This window comes from Miscanthus floridulus, chromosome 19, assembly GCF_019320115.1.
Source record: "Miscanthus floridulus cultivar M001 chromosome 19, ASM1932011v1, whole genome shotgun sequence".
Lineage (NCBI taxonomy): Eukaryota > Viridiplantae > Streptophyta > Magnoliopsida > Poales > Poaceae > Miscanthus > Miscanthus floridulus.
Genome location: NC_089598.1, coordinates 50,994,238 through 51,011,900, shown reverse-complemented (window position 1 = coordinate 51,011,900; position 17,663 = coordinate 50,994,238). Strand labels below are relative to the sequence as shown.

The following is a 17,663-nucleotide window of genomic DNA, read 5'->3' as shown; positions in this document are numbered from 1 at the left end:
GAAGAGTTCCCCGACATCACCGAAGCCTGGAGTGTGACCACAACCAGGTTTAGCTTCACCGACACCTACCAGGTTGTGGCCCGCAAAGCCTTGCGGTACATTTGCCAGCTCTATGAAGAGCCCATTGCCCGTACCCCCATGAGGTTCTTTCCACCCTTACATAGGAATCGGCGGGCATGGAGGGCTCGCATGGAGGCTTTACAAGGGCGGGATGTGCACAAGAAGATAGTCCTACCATGGTGCACTTGACCACATACCTGCTTGCTCTAGATGAGCAGTACGACCGGCAAGCCTTGGAGCTGAGGGCGTGCCTCCAGGCGCGCCGAAGAAGCCGAGATCTTCACTCGGATGCTCCAGGTGCAGCTCGCCGAAGCGCATGCCAGTGCTGCAGCTGCTGAGAGCCGAGAGACTGCCATGTCAGAAGCTCTGAAGGAGGCCGAAGATCGACATGTTCATCAGCTGGGTGAGGCCTATCTATTCACTAGGGCCAAGCGGATGACGCTGGTTGATGAAAGGCAGGATGCCCCGATCTTAGAGGGGATCCCTATCCACCCACCTGAAAGAAGGAGAACCGATGATGCAGAACCGCCAGCACCTCCACCTTCGGAAGTGTTAGAAGTAGAACTCTTGGTTCCTCTCACTCAGCCATTGCCACGAGAAGATGCAGATCCATAGCCAGGGCGGTAGAAGAATCTGCCGAGCATAGGAATAAAGATGCAGTGGTTCCAAGGTAGATTAGTTGCCTTGGGATGTTGTACCCGTAGTAGTAGTGCTTTTCGTCGCTGTCCTCCTGTATTGTACTCTTGCCGTTGTTGTTGGCCGTAGTTGTTGGATGCATGTTGTAGTTTCGCCTATGGGGAGTGGATCCTAATTCACTTTTTGTAAACTCTCACGTTAGGAGAAGTACTTGTGCTAGTAGTTTTTGCTATTTCCACCTATAATGTAATCCTACCCAATATTGTGCTTTAAATCTAAGTGTGTTAGTTGCTTGAGCCCAACTCCATCAAATACTTCTTTCCACTAACATGTCATTGATTTGTTGGCCTAGAATAGACACAATGTAATGACAACCAACTTCTATGTTCATTTACAATATTGAGACCAACCTTCCGTACCAACACGATGAGAAAACATATTAGACATACGAGCCATATTTCTTCAGAATTTTTCCTATACCAAGCACATCACCCGCAGTGAAGCAGCGGGCAGCAGTGGCTAGTGAACATGAGGGCACGAGATTGAAAGTTACCTTGGACGGTCGCATGTTCAAGCAACTAAATAATGCGCTACGAGTAGCCATCAGCTTACTGGTAAAGCAAATCCTTCTCTTGCAGACCAATGCAAAACATCTCTGTGCCATGGCCATCACACAAAGAAGAAATCTTTTGTTTTTCCTTCTTCTTCTAGAAGAAAGAGGAACCAGAAGGTGACGAGGCCATATCTGGTCTGGTGTTTCCAAGCCCATATATATATATATATTGAAAACACAGGGGCAGTCTCCCGGATACTCGTAAGAAAGGAGGTGGGCGCCGGGTTCGAGCCTGGGTGGCGTCGCTCTCACCTGGAGCGCTCGACCAAACGAGCTAGCGCTCGTTCCCCCAAGCCCATATATACACCTGACCTTATGGCGTTGGCGACTCAGGCAGCCTACATCGGCACACCGTACCCACCAGCAGGCTACCATCATCTCCCATCGCAACCATCGGCGATCGTCGACGGCGGGACTAGATGGACCGGAGGATATCCAAGGAGGAGGGCGAGGCGATGAAGCTGACGACTACAGTGTTGAATATAATATGGGCTTAGCCCATATAATATTTAATGATTCAAATAAAACTCTATGGTGCGTAACATTAAGCGTTGTATGGTTTAATACCATACGGGGTTTTGACTGAACGTTGACTCAGCTTATATGGTTGGAAATTATTCATCTAAATTGAGAAGCTGAGAAAAGGACAATGGCGTGCCACACGCGCGCATGCGCCCGCCGCCGCCGGACCGTGGCCGTGGCCGTGGCCGCGTGGCGAGGCGGACGGGCGTGGCCAATCTTTTGCCACTTAATCCACATAACAACAGGAGTTACTCCCCTTGATGGTGGAGGCAAACTGATTACGGCAGTTACTGTCTCTTTCGCTTCCATCTCCTGGGATTCTCCGCCCTCTCTTCTCCCCGTCCATATATCTGTACTTCCGTCAGTCCAGATCCCGTACTTCCGCTACCACTCCCGAGAGAACCATACTTCCGCATCCTTCTGGTTTCCCCATCCCGTACCTCTGTGCGCACGGAGTAGCGGGAGAGCAGGTGCCTCCGGAACCCTCGTCCGCCAGAGAACCTTGCATGGGGTGCGTGACGATTAGGTTTTTGGGGAGCGATCCGCGACTGCTCGTCCACGTACATCTTCTTCTCGGTGATTGCCTACGGAACATCAAGGCGTCTTCTTCCTGGTGATCCGTTCGTAGGACTGCACTGCGAACGTCGTCCTGCACCGACTGTGGTCCATGACTTCAAGCAACGCACTATGTCGACTAGTGCGAATGGAGCCTTCGATGCCCTCGGCATGGGACCCTCCACTGGGTACACTCTAATCTATGTGATTACTGTACTTGCTGCTACTGTGTTCATCTGTATGTTATCACTGCATGCTGTAGTGTTCATTAGAGATATACATATGCACATATATGCCGTCACGAACCTACTGATGTTACTTTTCTGATTTAAACTAATAATGAAAATGCCTAAATTTCTAACAATCCAAAAACCTAATAATAGGTAATTTTCTGTCAGTGGTTTTGTTGTTGCTTTGAAGACAAATATTTTGATGGCAAGAATTTCATGATATGGCGTGCCAAGATGGTGTTGTGGTTGACTGCAATGAACTGCTATCACGCCGCACAGGGGAAGCCTAAATAGTTTACTTCTGAGGAGGAGCGAAAGTTCTTGGCTGCCGATAACCTAGTTTCGAGGCGGCGTGATTAGTGCACTTCATCCCAAGTATGAGAAAAACTACATATCTTGCACATCAGGCAAAGAGTTATGGGATGCTCTTGAGGCAAAGTTTGGGGTTTCTGATGCTGACAGTGAGCTGTACCTTATGGAGTAGCTGTATGACTACAAAATGGTTGAAAACTATTCTGTGGTCGAATAGGCTCATGAGATACAGGCGCTAGCGAAGGAACTAGAACATTTCCCATGTTTGTTGCCCGACAAGTTTGTGGCCGGCGGTATAATCGCTAAGCTGCCACCTTCTTGGAGGGATTTTGCTACTTCTCTAAAACACAAGAGACAAAAGTTTAGCATGGCTGAGCTTATTGGATCTCTTGATGTTGAGGAGAGGGCGAGAGCAAAAGACAATCGTGGAAAAGGAGTTGAGTCTTCCACCGCCAATATAGTGCAGAAGAAAAACTCATTTGCATCTTGTAATAAAAAGAAGAACATGCAAGAGAACAACAATGCAAAGCCTAAGCAGGACTGCACAGTTTAAGAAGAAAAACAACAAGAAAGGTGGAGGATGCTTTGTTTGCGGGAGTGATGAGCATTGGGCAAGTGCGTGCCCTAGACCGCAAATATAAGCAAGAAAAGAAATCCGCAAACATGGTAATTAGCGAGACTGAAGGAGGAACATCTAGTGTATGGTAATTCTTTACCTTTTGTTCTTTCATGTTGTCTTTCACCTGAGTGGTGGATGGACAGTGGTACTAATATTCATGTGTGTGCTGATGTTTCTTTGTTTATTTCCTATTAGGCCGGCAGGAGTGTAGCCTTGCTAATGGGAAACGGTTCGCATGCACATGTTCTTGGTGCTAGGTATGGTCGTTCTGAAGTTTACTTCGGGAAAGACAGTGCTATTAAAGAACGTGCAGCATGTCCCCTCCATCAAGAAGAATCTTGTTAGCGCTTCTCAGATGTGTTGCGATGGCTTTAAAATTGTGCTTGAGTCCAATAAATGTGTTGTGTCAAGACATGGAACATTTGTTGGAAAAGGTTATGATTGCGGAGGCTTGTTCCGCTTATCTTTGCTTGATGATGTGTATAATAAAGTGGTGAACAATGTTAATGTTTCGGATGAGTCGAATATATGGCATTCATGACTTTGTCACATTAATTTTGGCTGTCTCACGCGGCATGCAAATCTGAATTTAATCCCGAAATTTAACTTAGTCAAAGATTCTAAGTGACAGGTGTGTGTGCAATCGAAGCAACCACGCAAGCCTCACAAGGCTGCTGAGGCGAGGAACTTGGCACCATTAGAACTAGTTCATTCTGATTTATACGAAATGAATGGCGAATTGATTAAAGGCGGTAGATGATACTTCATGACATTTATAGATGATTGCACTAGATTTTGCTACGTGTATTTATTAAAAACAAAAGATGAAGCGTTGCATTATTTTAAAGTCTGTAAAGCTGAGGTAGAAAATCAACTTGAGAAGAAAATCAAGTGTTTACGGTCCGATCGTGGGGGAGAATATTTCTCAAATGATTTTTCTGAGTTTTGCGCGGTGCATGGAATTATTCATGAGAGGACGCCACCATACTCACCACAGTCCAATGGGATTGCTAGAGAGAAAGAACCACACTCTAACTGATTTGGTTAATGCCATGTTGGAGACTGTAGGACTATCTAAGGAATGGTGGGGTGAGGCTATATTGACAGCGTGTCATGTCCTGAATAGAGTGCCCACAAAGAACTAAAGAAATCACACCATTCGAGGAATGGGAGAAGAAGAGATTAAATCTCTCTTACCTGCGAACTTGGGGTTATTTGGTAAAGGTGAATGTGCCAATAAACAAAAAGCGAAAGCTTGGACCAAAGACTGTTGATGGTGTCTTTCTTGGTTATGCAATTCACGGCGTGGGTTATAGAACTCTAGTGTTCCTGAGATGGCTATTGATACAATCATGGAATCTAGAGACTGCTACTATTTTTTGAGAATGAGTTTCCCATAAAAAATGCACCTAGCACAACTGGTCATGAATTTATAATTCTCCATGAGCATGAAAATTTTACTCCGATAGAACAAATTGAGGAACCCTATGTGCAAAATCCTGAGGAGGATGACACTATAGTCACTAGGAAAAGCAAGAGACAGAGGACTGTAAAGTCTTTTGGTGATGACTATATTGTGTACCTTATGGATGACACACCAACTGACCATTGAAGAGGCATATTCCTCTCCTAATGCTGACTTATGGAAGGAAGCAGTACGGAGTGAGATGGATTCTATTATGTCTAATGGAACTTGGGAAATAGTTGATCGTCCCTATGGGTGCAAGCCTATAGGTTGCAAATGGGTGTTCAAGAAAAACTTAGGCCTGATGGTACTATTGAGAGGTACAAGGCAAGGCTTGTAGGCCAAGGGTTATACTCACAAGGAAGGTGAGGATTTCTTTGATACTTATTCACCGATTGCCCGATTGACCACAATTCAAGTTTTGCTTTCCCTGGCAGCCTCTTATGATCTTATCGTTCATCAAATGGATGTTAAGACAACTTTCCTAAATGGAGAGTTGGAGGAGGAGATCTATATGGATCAGCCTGATGGGTTTGTAGCAAATGGTCAAGAAGACAAGGTGTGTAAATTATTAAAGTCATTATACGGCCTAAAACAAGCTCCTAAGCAATGGCATGAGAAGTTCGATAGAACTTTAACATCTGCTGGCTTTGTTGTGAATGAAGCTGATAAATGTTTGTACTATCGGTATGGTGGGGGTGAAGGAGTCATTTTGTGCTTATATGTTGATGACATACTGATCTTTGGATCTAGCCTCAAAGTGATCGAGGAGGTGAAGGAATTTCTATCTAAAAATTTTGAGATGAAAGATTTGGGAGAGGTTGATGTTATTCTTAATATCAAGCTTCTAAGAGAAGGTGATGGTGGGGTAACTCTATTACAAACCCACTATGTGGAAAAGGTACTGAGTCGCTTTGGGTTTAGTGACTATGCACCCGCTCCTACACCTTATGACCCTAGCGTGCTATTGAGGAAAAATCAGAGAATAGCAAGAGATCAGTTGAGATATTCCCAGATCATTGATTCGCTCATGTATCTTGCTAGTGCAACAAGGCCTGACATCTCATTTGCTGTGTGCAAGCTGAGCCGGTTTGTGTCAAACCCGGGAGATGATCACTAGCGTGCTCTTGAGAGAGTAATGCGCTACCTAAAAGGGACCATGAGCTATGGTATTTGTTATACCGGACATCCGAAAGTGCTGGAAGGCTATTGTGATGCCAACTGGATTTCTAATGCTGATGAGCTTTATGCCACAAGTGGATATGTGTTTTTGCTTGGAGGTGGTGCTGTTTCCTGGAAGTCTTGCAAGCAGACTATCTTAACGAAGTCTACAATGGAAGCAGAACTCACAGCATTAGACACTGCTGGATCTGAGGCTGAGTGGCTTCGTGATCTCCTTATGGATTTACCGGTTGTTGAAAAACCCATACTGGTTATTTCTATGAACTGTGATAACCATACTGTGATTACAAAGGTTAACAGTTCCAAGGATAACATGAAGTCCACAAGGCATGTTAAGACACGACTAAAATCTGTCAGAAAATTGAGAAACTCTAGAGTAATAGCGTTGGACTATATCCACACATCTAACAATATGGCAAATCAGTTCACTAAGGGTCTATCACATAATGTGATAGAAAGTGCATCGAGAGAGATGGGTTTGAGACCCACTTGAAATTTACTATAGTGGTAACCTGTTCTATATGATCGGAGATCCTGTGAAGTAGGACGGTAAAACAAGCTAGTAGTAAATTGTGAGGAAAGATCCTTAGTAAGACTCATTTTTATGCATATCTTTCCTTTCTGTAAGGCAGGCTAGCTTTTGCCTTAATGTGTTCCAAGTGGCTTGTCAAAGAAAAGATGTTGTCCTACAGAATATCTTTTGAGGAACACACCTATATGAGTCAGACTGCTGGTCACAATCTATGAGATTTGGGTGATCTCTAAATACTCATGAAAGGCACTGAAGTATGACTTATATGCTTCAACTAGAGGGGATGTCTTTTGCTGCCTAGTATCAGCTAAGGACTTTAGCTGACATTCACCTCACACAAAACTGTCAATTCAAGGCTTAGTCCATTGTTCAGTTGTGACTGAGTGAAACTATTGTTCTAGATGGATGTTCAACTTAATAGTCTCCATCGAAACACTGGTATATAAAAGAAATGTGGTTCTAAGACTACTTTGTTACAAACCCTAGAGTTTGGTGGGGATTGTTGGATATAATATGGGCTTGGCCCATATAATATTTAATGAATCAAATAAAACTCTATGGTGCATAACATTAAGCGTTGTATGGTTTAATACCATACAGGGTTTTGACTGAACATTGACTCAGCTTATATGGTTGAAAATTATTCATCTAAATTGAGAAGCTGAGAAAAGGACAATGGCATGCCACACGCGCGCGCGCGAGCCGTCGCCGCCTCTGGCCGGGCCGGGCCGAGTCCGAGGCCGTGGGCGTGGCGTGGCGAGGTGAGGCGAGGCAGGCAGGCGGGCGGGTGGACGTGACTAGTCTTTTGCCACTTAATCCACATAACAACGGGAGTTACTCCCCTTGATGGTGGAGGCGAACTGCTTACGGCAGTTACTGTCTCTTCCGCTTCCGTCTCTCCATCTCCGTCTCCTGGGATTCTCCGCTGCCTCTCTTCTCCCCATCCATATATTTGTACTTCCGTCAATCTAGATCCTGTACTTCCGCTACCACTCCCGAGAGAACCATACTTCCGTAGCCTTCTTGTTTCTCCGTCCCATACCTTTGCGCGCACGGAGTAGCGGGAGAGCAGGTGCCTCCAGAACTCTCATCCGCCAGACAACCTTGCATGGGGTGCGCGGCGATTAGGTTTTTGGGGAGCGATCCATGACTGCTCGTCCACGTACATCTTCTTCTCGGTGATTGCCTGCAGAACGTCAAGGCGTCTTCAATCCTGGTGATCCGTTCGTGGGACTGCACTGTGAACGTCGTCCTGCACCGACTGTGGTCCACGACTTCAAGCAACGCACTATGTCGACTAGTGCGAATGGTGCCTCTAATGCCCTCAGCATGGGACCCTCTGCTGGGTACACTCTAATCTCTATGATTATTGTACTCGCTGCTATTGTGTTCATCTGTATGTTATCACTGCATGCTGTAGTGTTCATTAGAGATATACACATGCACATATATGCCATCACGAACCTGCTGATGTTACTTTTCTGGATTAAACTGATAATGAAAATGCCTAAAGTTCTAACATACAGCACCAGGCGCGTGTTCCTACGTAGCTACCCTGCTGCAGTGGGACTGGTCGCCCACGCAGGACGATGACAAGAAGGACGGCCTAAGCCCCGCGCACGCGGAGGCTGCCGCCGGGAACAGGGCAGGATCATGCCGACGACGACGAGTGCTATGGCTGCAGCAAGTAGTGGAAGAGGCAGGTGGTGGCAGCCGTGACCGAGTGGGGGGAAGACAAGCCTGCTGCTGCTCCGGAGGGCCAAGAAGCGCCTGATGCTCTACCTGATCGGCTGCCACCACCACGGCCACGGCCGCCGCGCACTGCCCTTCCCGTCAGCCGGTGGATCCTGCACCGTCACCATGCTCACCTCCAGATGATCGATCCATCACCGTGCACGCACTGGCATGCATCATGTACTATGTGGTCGATGATCGATTCATCAGGTTGGACCACGTCTTCCTCTTTGTATAGTGTACTACTCTGGTTGATTGGCGGCTGCGTGCGCTCCGAAATTGAATTAAAAATGCAATGTACTCATGCTACCAAAAACTTGATTATATACATACCACAGGTAAATAGGGTCTATAGCAGAGCTATTAAATTAAGAATTTTGCTCCTGGCAGCCCTTCCAAAAAAGTTTGTACACAGCTTAAAGCAACTAAATACTAACTAAATCATTCATGATTTTACTCATGGGTCTAGTGTATGGGCCTCTAGATACACACCCTAAGCCCTGCACATGTCCTCCACTCGATCTAATTATTTTGGATCCAATCCACTGCTATTTTCCTTGGTCATGTGTGATGTGCTGAGTGATGCTGAGCCAGCTGGCCGCCGCCTATGTTGTACGGCATGCTCGCGCCTTGCCGCAGCGCCGGTATAGACTGCTTGGCCGCATGCCATTTTTTTAAAAGTAATATTTTCTAATGAGTAATTGCCAATCTAGTGGATGTTTAAAATGAATTGTAATTTTAGTATCCTGTCGGCTGCCGAAGAGCCAATAAGACCCTCGTCAACAGTTGGAGGGCCAATTGAGTCCTGTCGGTACCTCAATCGCCGCCTCGGCTCAACGGGTGCATAGAACCCTTTCCATATCGGCCTTATTTTTTTCGGTAGTCATGTCGACCATCCAGCGGCCGACACGATTTTATCGACTGTGGATGGCCGACAGGTCCTAAAATATTTATGACCCGTCTTCCTTCTCGCACCTCCTCCTCTCTCTCGCATCTCTCTCCCTCTCTCCGCCGCCACCTCTTGTTCCACGCACAAGAGAGAGATATATATATAGAGAGAGAGAGATTAGAGGTCACACGTGCGCCTTTGAAGGCGTGGCGGCCCGCCACCGCCGGTCCCATCTAGGCCACGCCATGCCACCTGTATCTTCCCCTGCCGCTGCCCCGCATCACCTGCAGGTAAGGTTGTTCTACCTTTTTTGCATTGATTTGTAGTTAGATGTTTATTGTTGATTAGGATTTGCACTTAGATATATTTAGTTTTTGGGTAATTCAGTCTTTGTTGATATTTCTTAATGACTATTGGAGGATTCCACAAGCGCATAGAATTATCACGTAGCACTTTCGCTCGGTGAGTACCGAGTGTCGAATTTATATTTATCCCACAGGAAGGCGGAAAGCTAGAATTTATATTTGGGCTAGGTGTTACTAGGTCTAAGCTGATCCTAGGTTGGTGAACGATAGTAAAGGGTGACTGTGAACTACCTAAACTAACTACTAAATACAAGCTACACTAGAGATAGCTAGGTGGGAGAGCGAGCGATTTATCTTTCTAGTAACTAAGGTAAACAAATGACTTAGGAGAAAATGCGATAGTACTTTGGGGCACAGCCCACATACCAACTAGGAGAGTTAAATAGACAAGGTCTATGACTGAGCCCTACTGATTTAATAACTAGACCTATCGTGGTGGAATACAGAGGATGGACAAGGCTGTCACTACTAGCCACCTATCACAATCTATCTAGAGGCCTAGCCGTATCCATAGGTAATCTATAGCCTAAGCACCACGTTTAATCTATAGGCTTATGACTTTGAATCCGAGCTCTGATGAAATGAGATCAAAGCACCCTAACCAGACTGGTGGAACTAGGTACTAAACAATAGTTACTAATTAAGAGATAACATATGCTACTAATGCCAAACAATAAGCAACTAAGATCACTAATGATGAACACTAATGACTAAGTACTTAAATAAAACAAAGCAATAATACTAGAATAAAGTATTAAAATAAGTACTGAAATAAAGCAAATGCTTAGATGAAAGAATTACAAAGGTGCTATACCAGACCTAGAAGACTCTTTCGAACTCTGAGAGAAGCTCCTGCTCTTGCTCTACTCCACTACTAGACTACTACTCTATAGCTAATGCTAAGCTAGAAAGCTAAGAGAAGCTTGGAGAGCTTCGAAATGAATGGGGGCATCTTTCCACCGAGCTCCACACCCTCTATTTATAGTGTAGAGAGGCATGGGGGGTACTTGTAGGCAGCAGGGAGGTTGGTGGCCACAGGGGGCCCGAGTGGTGGCATAGGGGCGCTGGCCGACCCTTGGATGCACCGTCTTTGCATCGAAGGGTGCCTGGTGGCTCCTCCAAGTCCTGTTGTGAAGCTAAGCACATGGTGAAATTCGATAGGTATGGTGGTTGGTAAGTCGGTGGAGGCTCCCAAGTCTATGACAATAGGCCCATGGATCCACCGTGAACAAATCTTGTTCGTTGATTAAACCGCCTTGAATGGAAGCTTGTGATTGGCTCTAGAGCAGCTCCCACGGATCAGTGACATGGCAGGGCCACTTGGGGGGCTGGGCGGCACCCATGTGGTGCCGGGCGGCTGCTACCAAGTGGCCCCTGGCCTCCTGTCACATCTACTTGCTCCATGTATCCATGTTTGTCACCATTTTGGCCAATTTTTTGCCATATTTCCTACATACAAATAATTTCTACAAGCACAAGTGGAAATAGGTGAATTATAAATAAATTTCTTCACATGTGATGATGATTTACCTCACTTTGCCATGCTTTTGGGTGGAATGTTGATGGTCAAAATGGGTGTTATTGATCGTCAACAAGCTCCCCCAAGCTACCCCTTTGCTGTCATCAGCAAAGATGCAGGTTTAGCATGGAATAGGTGTTGGATCAGGAGTTGCTACTATGTAACACCCTGCAAAGACTTGTATACAAACAAATACTATCTCTTGAGTTGAACATGTTAGTACTTAGAAATTTCACCATAAGTCTTAGCAATGTGGGACTTATAGCTTTCACCTTGACACAAGCAATTGCAAGAATGTGTAGCTAGATAGATACTTTTTGCCTACTTTGGTTTAGCTCAAACTTCCTAGAGGTTTTCAACAGATTTGAAAAGAAATCTTGCCTAAGTTCCTCAGATGGTACACTCAAGTCACTCAATGGTGTTTAAAATCCTCACCAAGGCCATAAATTTTAGCCTCAATTTCTATCCTAAAGCTTATGTGGAGCTCAAGGTAGGGGGTAAAAGCATAGCTTACTTGAATTGAATATATTGCTAAGTCTAAGTCAAACATGGATCATAAGGAGCAACAAATCATACAAATTGATCAAGATGTGCATGTGTGTGGCATATTTGGTGGAAGTGGTACTCCTTTGAGAAGTTTTCCTTCTCTAGCTTCTTTGAGAGGGCATGGCTACTTTCTTTTTCTCACTCACTCTCTCTCTCCCTCTCTTGAACACTAGAGCTTTTTGCTCTTTCATTCTTTCTAACTTTTTTTTCTATAGCCCATGCCTCTCATTTTTATGTAAGCTAGCTAGAGAGGTAACTTTGATTCTCATAGAGCAATAATGAATGGAAAGCATATGTGGTTGCGTATCCCTAGTGTAGAAATAGCATAAATATGTGGGTGTATGTGATCTTGATCAAAATGCATGAAAAGTTTCTCTACTAAGATCAACAAGGCTTGAAAAAGTTCAAGACAAACAAGCAGCTTTTAGGGTGGCTTTATCATGTATGAATGAGCATGTATTTGGTTATGGTAGGAATTTATCACATTGAGGAACTTCTAGCAAGAGAGTTTTAGCATTTTGCAAAACAAAACTCCAGGTTGTTTTTACCATTCCTCAGATAGGTTCAAAGATTTACCCTAATCTTGGCTACAAGATATCTCACAAGTGCCTATTCTTGGTTCTAGCAACTGCAACCCACAAAAGCATTCAACTTAAGATGAACTCTAAGTTTATCATGCTCAAAACTTAAGAAGTATAAGGTTGTATAACAAGATTTTGCAAAATATCACAGAGCAACTATTCATCATTTCCAAATAATTTTTATTATCATGTTATTAGAGTAGAGTTCCTCTCGAGACAAATTTAAGGCACTCCTCGCTACATTCTATGATCATGAATATTGAAATGTTAAGTAAACAAGAATGTAAAGAGAGGGTTTAAGATTTCCATACCTGAGCAGGGAGAGATATCTCCCCCAAGCTTGCCTTTTGCAAAGGAGCTATACCAGACCCTAGAAGACTCTTCTAGGACTCTGAGAGAAGCTCCACTCTTGCTCTACTCCACTACAAGACTACTACTCTATAACTAATGCTAAGCTAGAAAGCTAAGAGAACCTTGGAGAGCTTGGAAATGAATGGGACATCTTTCCACTGAGGTCCACACCCTCTATTTATAGTGTAGAGAGGCATTGGGGGGTACTTGTAGGCAGCAGGGAGGTCGGTGGCCACTAGGGGGCACCTAGGCGGCGACATAGGGGCACCGACCGGCCCTTGGATGCACCGCCTTTGCATCCAAGGGTGTAGGTTGCTCCTCCAAGTCGGTTGTGAAGCCAGCACATGGTCAAATTTGGTAGGTATGGCGGTTGGTAAGTCGGTGGAGGCTCCCTAAGTCTATGACAGTGGGCCCATGGATCCACCAGTGAACAAATCTTGTCCATTGATCAAACCGCCTTGAATGGAAGCTTGTGATTGGCTCTAGAGCAGCTCCCATGGATGAGTGACATGGTAGGGCCACTGTAACACCCTAAATGTTGCTTCTCTTGAAATATAGCGAAAATCATTTAATTTTGTATTTTTATGCTCATGAAAACATGGACAAATAATAAATTTTCATTAGATTAAAATTTATCTTAAGGTAGAAACATGTTTGTTGCAATCATGCCAGTCGCACCTTGTGTTTCTATGTGCAAAATGTGTTTTTTTTAAATACGTTTAGGAGACGAATATCTATCTTTAGGAATTTTCTAGCTTCTTTCTGGTATTTAATTCCTACCTCCTTCACCTTAATCTTTATGTTACAAGTTCCCAACAATCTTTTCATGAGCTACAAATACTTTATTTGGGTTCATCATGTTCCAAAGTGTTTCTGGGAATTTTCCCCAAATTTTCGAAGGTCTCGGAGTATTTTTCGTGGCTCAAATATCAATTCTGGACTTTTCTAGAATTATTTTTATTTCGCAAAATTAATTAATTCCGAAAATAAATAATATATCTCATTTTCCATCCAACTCTCAAAGCACATGTGCAATAATCCTAATAAATCTCAAAGGCCCATGTATTTATTTACTAATGGGCTTTAATGATTATTTAGGTCTATTAGTAAACGTAGAGGGTGCAACATCAATTAGTACGATATTGCTAGTTGACGTAGATATAGGGAGTTTTTCTCCCTATAATTATGTATCAACCCCTTGGGTAAAGCACACCAAAACTACCATAAGGGGAGGCCCTAGGTTGGGAAATCCCTCAGTGTAGTAAATTAGATTTTTCTCCTCCTCTCACCGTCGCCGTTGTCACCGCGCTGCTCGACACCGTAGACCCGCTGTCGACCATAAGAAGGCCCAATGTGAGGTCGCCGTCTTCTCCTCTTATTCCCTGTGCTCTCGGCTCGTCAAACCATGGCCTCTAGGACCCAAACCAAACGCTCCGGGGAGCTTCTCGCCGTCGGTAATGGAGCTCCACCGTGCCAATTTTCCTCTTCGGCCGGTGACTCTATCTCCCCCTCCTTTCTAATCTAGGCCATCCAGATTCAATCCAATGGTCCAAGATCACCCGTACCCCTACGTCGGGTTTATTTGCAAAAGAGCCCCTGTAGTTTCGCATCATATAACCCGTAGTCCATGGCGCACTTCCTAGAATACGTTTTCCTATTCCTGAAAGTGTAGTTTCTTTCTAGTAGATTCAGAATACGTTTTCTCTTCCAGAAAGCGTAAAATCCCTCTATTAGATTCAGAATACGTTTTCTTCTTTTGAAAATGTAGTTTCTTCGATTAGATCCAAAATATGCTTTCATTTATTTATAGTTTTGACACTAGTTTTAATTAGGCCATAAAATCTTCGTTTTAACTCCATTTTGATCCATTCAAGTGTGCTTAGATTAGTAATTGAGTAATCTACATGTTCATCCTATTGTTAAATATATTTAAACTTTTGAAATTCGAGGTTAGATTTAATCTATTATTTTATTAAAGGAAATCTTGTTTAATTAATAATTTTTTTGTTATAGCTCTGATTAGAGTGCTTTCCGCGTCTGTGTGTTCGTAGTAACATGTAGAACATCTTTAAAACCTTTTTACCTATTGTTTATTTTGTTTGGTGTATTGTTCTAATTTAGATCTATTGTTTGCTTTGTTTGCTTGATCATGTGTTTATGTGGGCTTGTGGATAAACTTGTTGCCACCCTATTGCTAAAATTGTGACTCATTAAAAGCTAATCACAGTTAACCAGTGTCAGCCTTTTGAGCCTCATGAACCCCATGCTATATTTGTTGAGTACGACATGTACTTATGCTTGCTTTACTTTTTAAATCTTTGGAAAAATCCTGGATGGGTACTAGATTGCTAGTCTGGAGGAGTTAGGCTTGTGATCAACCAGTTAGTTGTCCCTGTGGAATTGGAGTCTTCACCCGAAGATCGGAGTTGTCTTTCCGCTGTTTGTTGTCTAAGGTTATATATTTATACTAAGTACGTTATATATTGAGCACTGTCTTTTGATATTACCGTTATTTATAACTATATGTGAGATTTGACTTCCTGGACTCACATATGGTGTGTATCTAGTTTTGTTCTTAAAACCGAGTGCTACATCCACTTGGGGGGCCAGGCGGCGCCCATGTGGGGCCGTGTGGCACTGCCAAGTGGGCCCTTGGCCTCCTGTCACGTCCACTTGCACCATGTGTCCATGTTTGTCACCATTTGGGCCTATTTTTGCTATATTTCTAGCATACAAATAATTTCTACTAGCACAAGTGGAGCTAGGTGAATTATAAACAAAATTCTTCAGATGTGATGATGATTTATCTCACTTTGCCATGCTTTTGTGTGGAATGTTGATGGTCAAAATGGGTGTTAGTGACCATCAACAGTCTCTCTATAGTTTGATTTTAGTTGTTAGGGTTATTGGTAGTTAGTGTAGATAATGATTAGATTAGGCTTTTATTTTTGGTTAGTTTGAATTAGTGTAGACTATACATAGATTATTGTTAGTTTAAGTTTAGTTGTTTGTTAGGTTAGGGTTAATTGTATAATATAAAATGTTCGAGCAATATTAATTAATGATGAATTAACTAAGTGTGTTGTAATACTGGACCAGGAATGTTGTCCGATTTAGTGCCTTTTAGAATACACTATGTCAATGGTGAAATCATTTGGGGGGAGAAGTGGGTAGACCTCAGCAAGTTCGAATTCTTTGACACACAACTCAATTTGCTGCCAGATTATAGCCAGAAGCAAGTTTTAGCATGCTTGGCTGCATGAATACTTCGATGTTCTGCCCTCCCAATAACATTTCAGGATTAGTATGTTGGTGCCTAAATTGTGAGAGAATGGATGGAGGTGGGAGTTGTGTGAGGCAAGTAACACAAAGAAATGGAAATTACTTGTGTGTAAGGCGTTGGAGCTTGGTTATAACAATATCATGCTTGTTGATGAGTTGCTCGATGGAGGTATGCAGGCTGAGGGTAGCAATACATGGCCATTATAGGAGAACTTAGAGGCCACAAATGCTGAGTAGACCTATGTTTGCGATCATGAGGCGGTTCAGAACATGACACAGGATGCAAAAGAGGAAGAATATGGTTGGCAGATGGAAGCCGAGCACGGTGAGGCAGTTGACAAAATCATCGAACAGATGGAGCCTAACGATGCCGAGCACCTCGCCTTTGTGGATGAATTTGCTAGTAGGAGGTTCGATGACAAAACCGATATCCCAAAGGATTGGACTCACATCACACCAAATGCAATGACGGTCGATGATGGTCATAATTTGTCACGGGAGTATTAATTCAAGGAAGGAGGTTAGGCAAGGGCATATGTTTCATGACAACGTTCATCTGCAACATTGTTGGTATTTCCTATGCTCAAGTAGAGAATCTGCAAGCGCACAGAATACTATTGTAGCACTTCACCAAGAGCATTCCAATGTATCGTCATTTTTTATTTATTCCACAGGGAAAATGGTAGCTAGGAATGATAATAAATGAGATATCTTAGTTTTACCACATCTTAGTTATCAATAGTGTAGTGGGGGTAATCGAATTTGGATAGGAAGAGTGATGAAACAAGTCCAAGACACGAAGATAAAGATAACTTAGAAAGATAACTAGACATGAGCTAGATGGGAGGACAACAAGAGAGTATAAGGTTCCAATGATCCAACCTCTACTTCTATGGCTCTATCTTAATCAGAGAGTGTAGCAAGTAGATTGAGTCCACACAATGGGTACACAAGGCGAAAGATGAAACAAGAGGACAAAGGTCTTGCCCGAAGCAACTAACTTTTTATGGGGCCTTACTGGTTTTTATTATCTTACCTAAGAACACGTGGTGCAATACAAAGGCTAGATATAGCTGTCACGACCTACTAGCTACCATAAACAATCCATGCGACAAGCAGCACCACAAGCAAGATATAGTATAAACACCACATTTATATACTTCAAAATCTAAAACAAAGGTTAAATTGTTAATAAATAGAAGTAGCATCTGTATAAACACCTTATTTAGTTCTCACATCACATAACTTTAATTTTAATTCCAATACTTTACATTCCCACATCAAACTCATGAATATGTAAAGTTCCTGTATATGTGGCATACCTTTAGACAAATATATAATATCCAAATTCAGGGACATTTGAATCTGGCCAAGAAGTAAATTAATCATAGAAAAGAAGCTAACATTCTATGACATAGTATAATACTAGCAAGTGCAACATGCAGCACAAATGTGTGCACATCTCATACATCAAACATGTTCCATAGTAGAACTGTAGAAACATAATGCAGCTCGAACTGTAAGAAACTAGATATAATTTTTATTCAAAAAAGATAGATGTAACAAAAGTATAAATATTCATAACATAAGCTCTAGATTCTTGCTTTCTTTTATCCCATGGCCCATTGATCAACATTTCCCTTCTTGGAGTTGTCACCATGTAGTCAACA

The 17,663-nt window shown here is 43.2% G+C and overlaps 1 pseudogene; it reads left to right on the top strand.

Moving 5' to 3' along the window:
* The first annotated feature begins 1,607 nt into the window (after nucleotides 1-1,607).
* On the top strand, nucleotides 1,608-8,760 carry LOC136525188 (uncharacterized; annotated as a pseudogene).
* The last annotated feature ends 8,903 nt before the right edge of the window (nucleotides 8,761-17,663 follow it).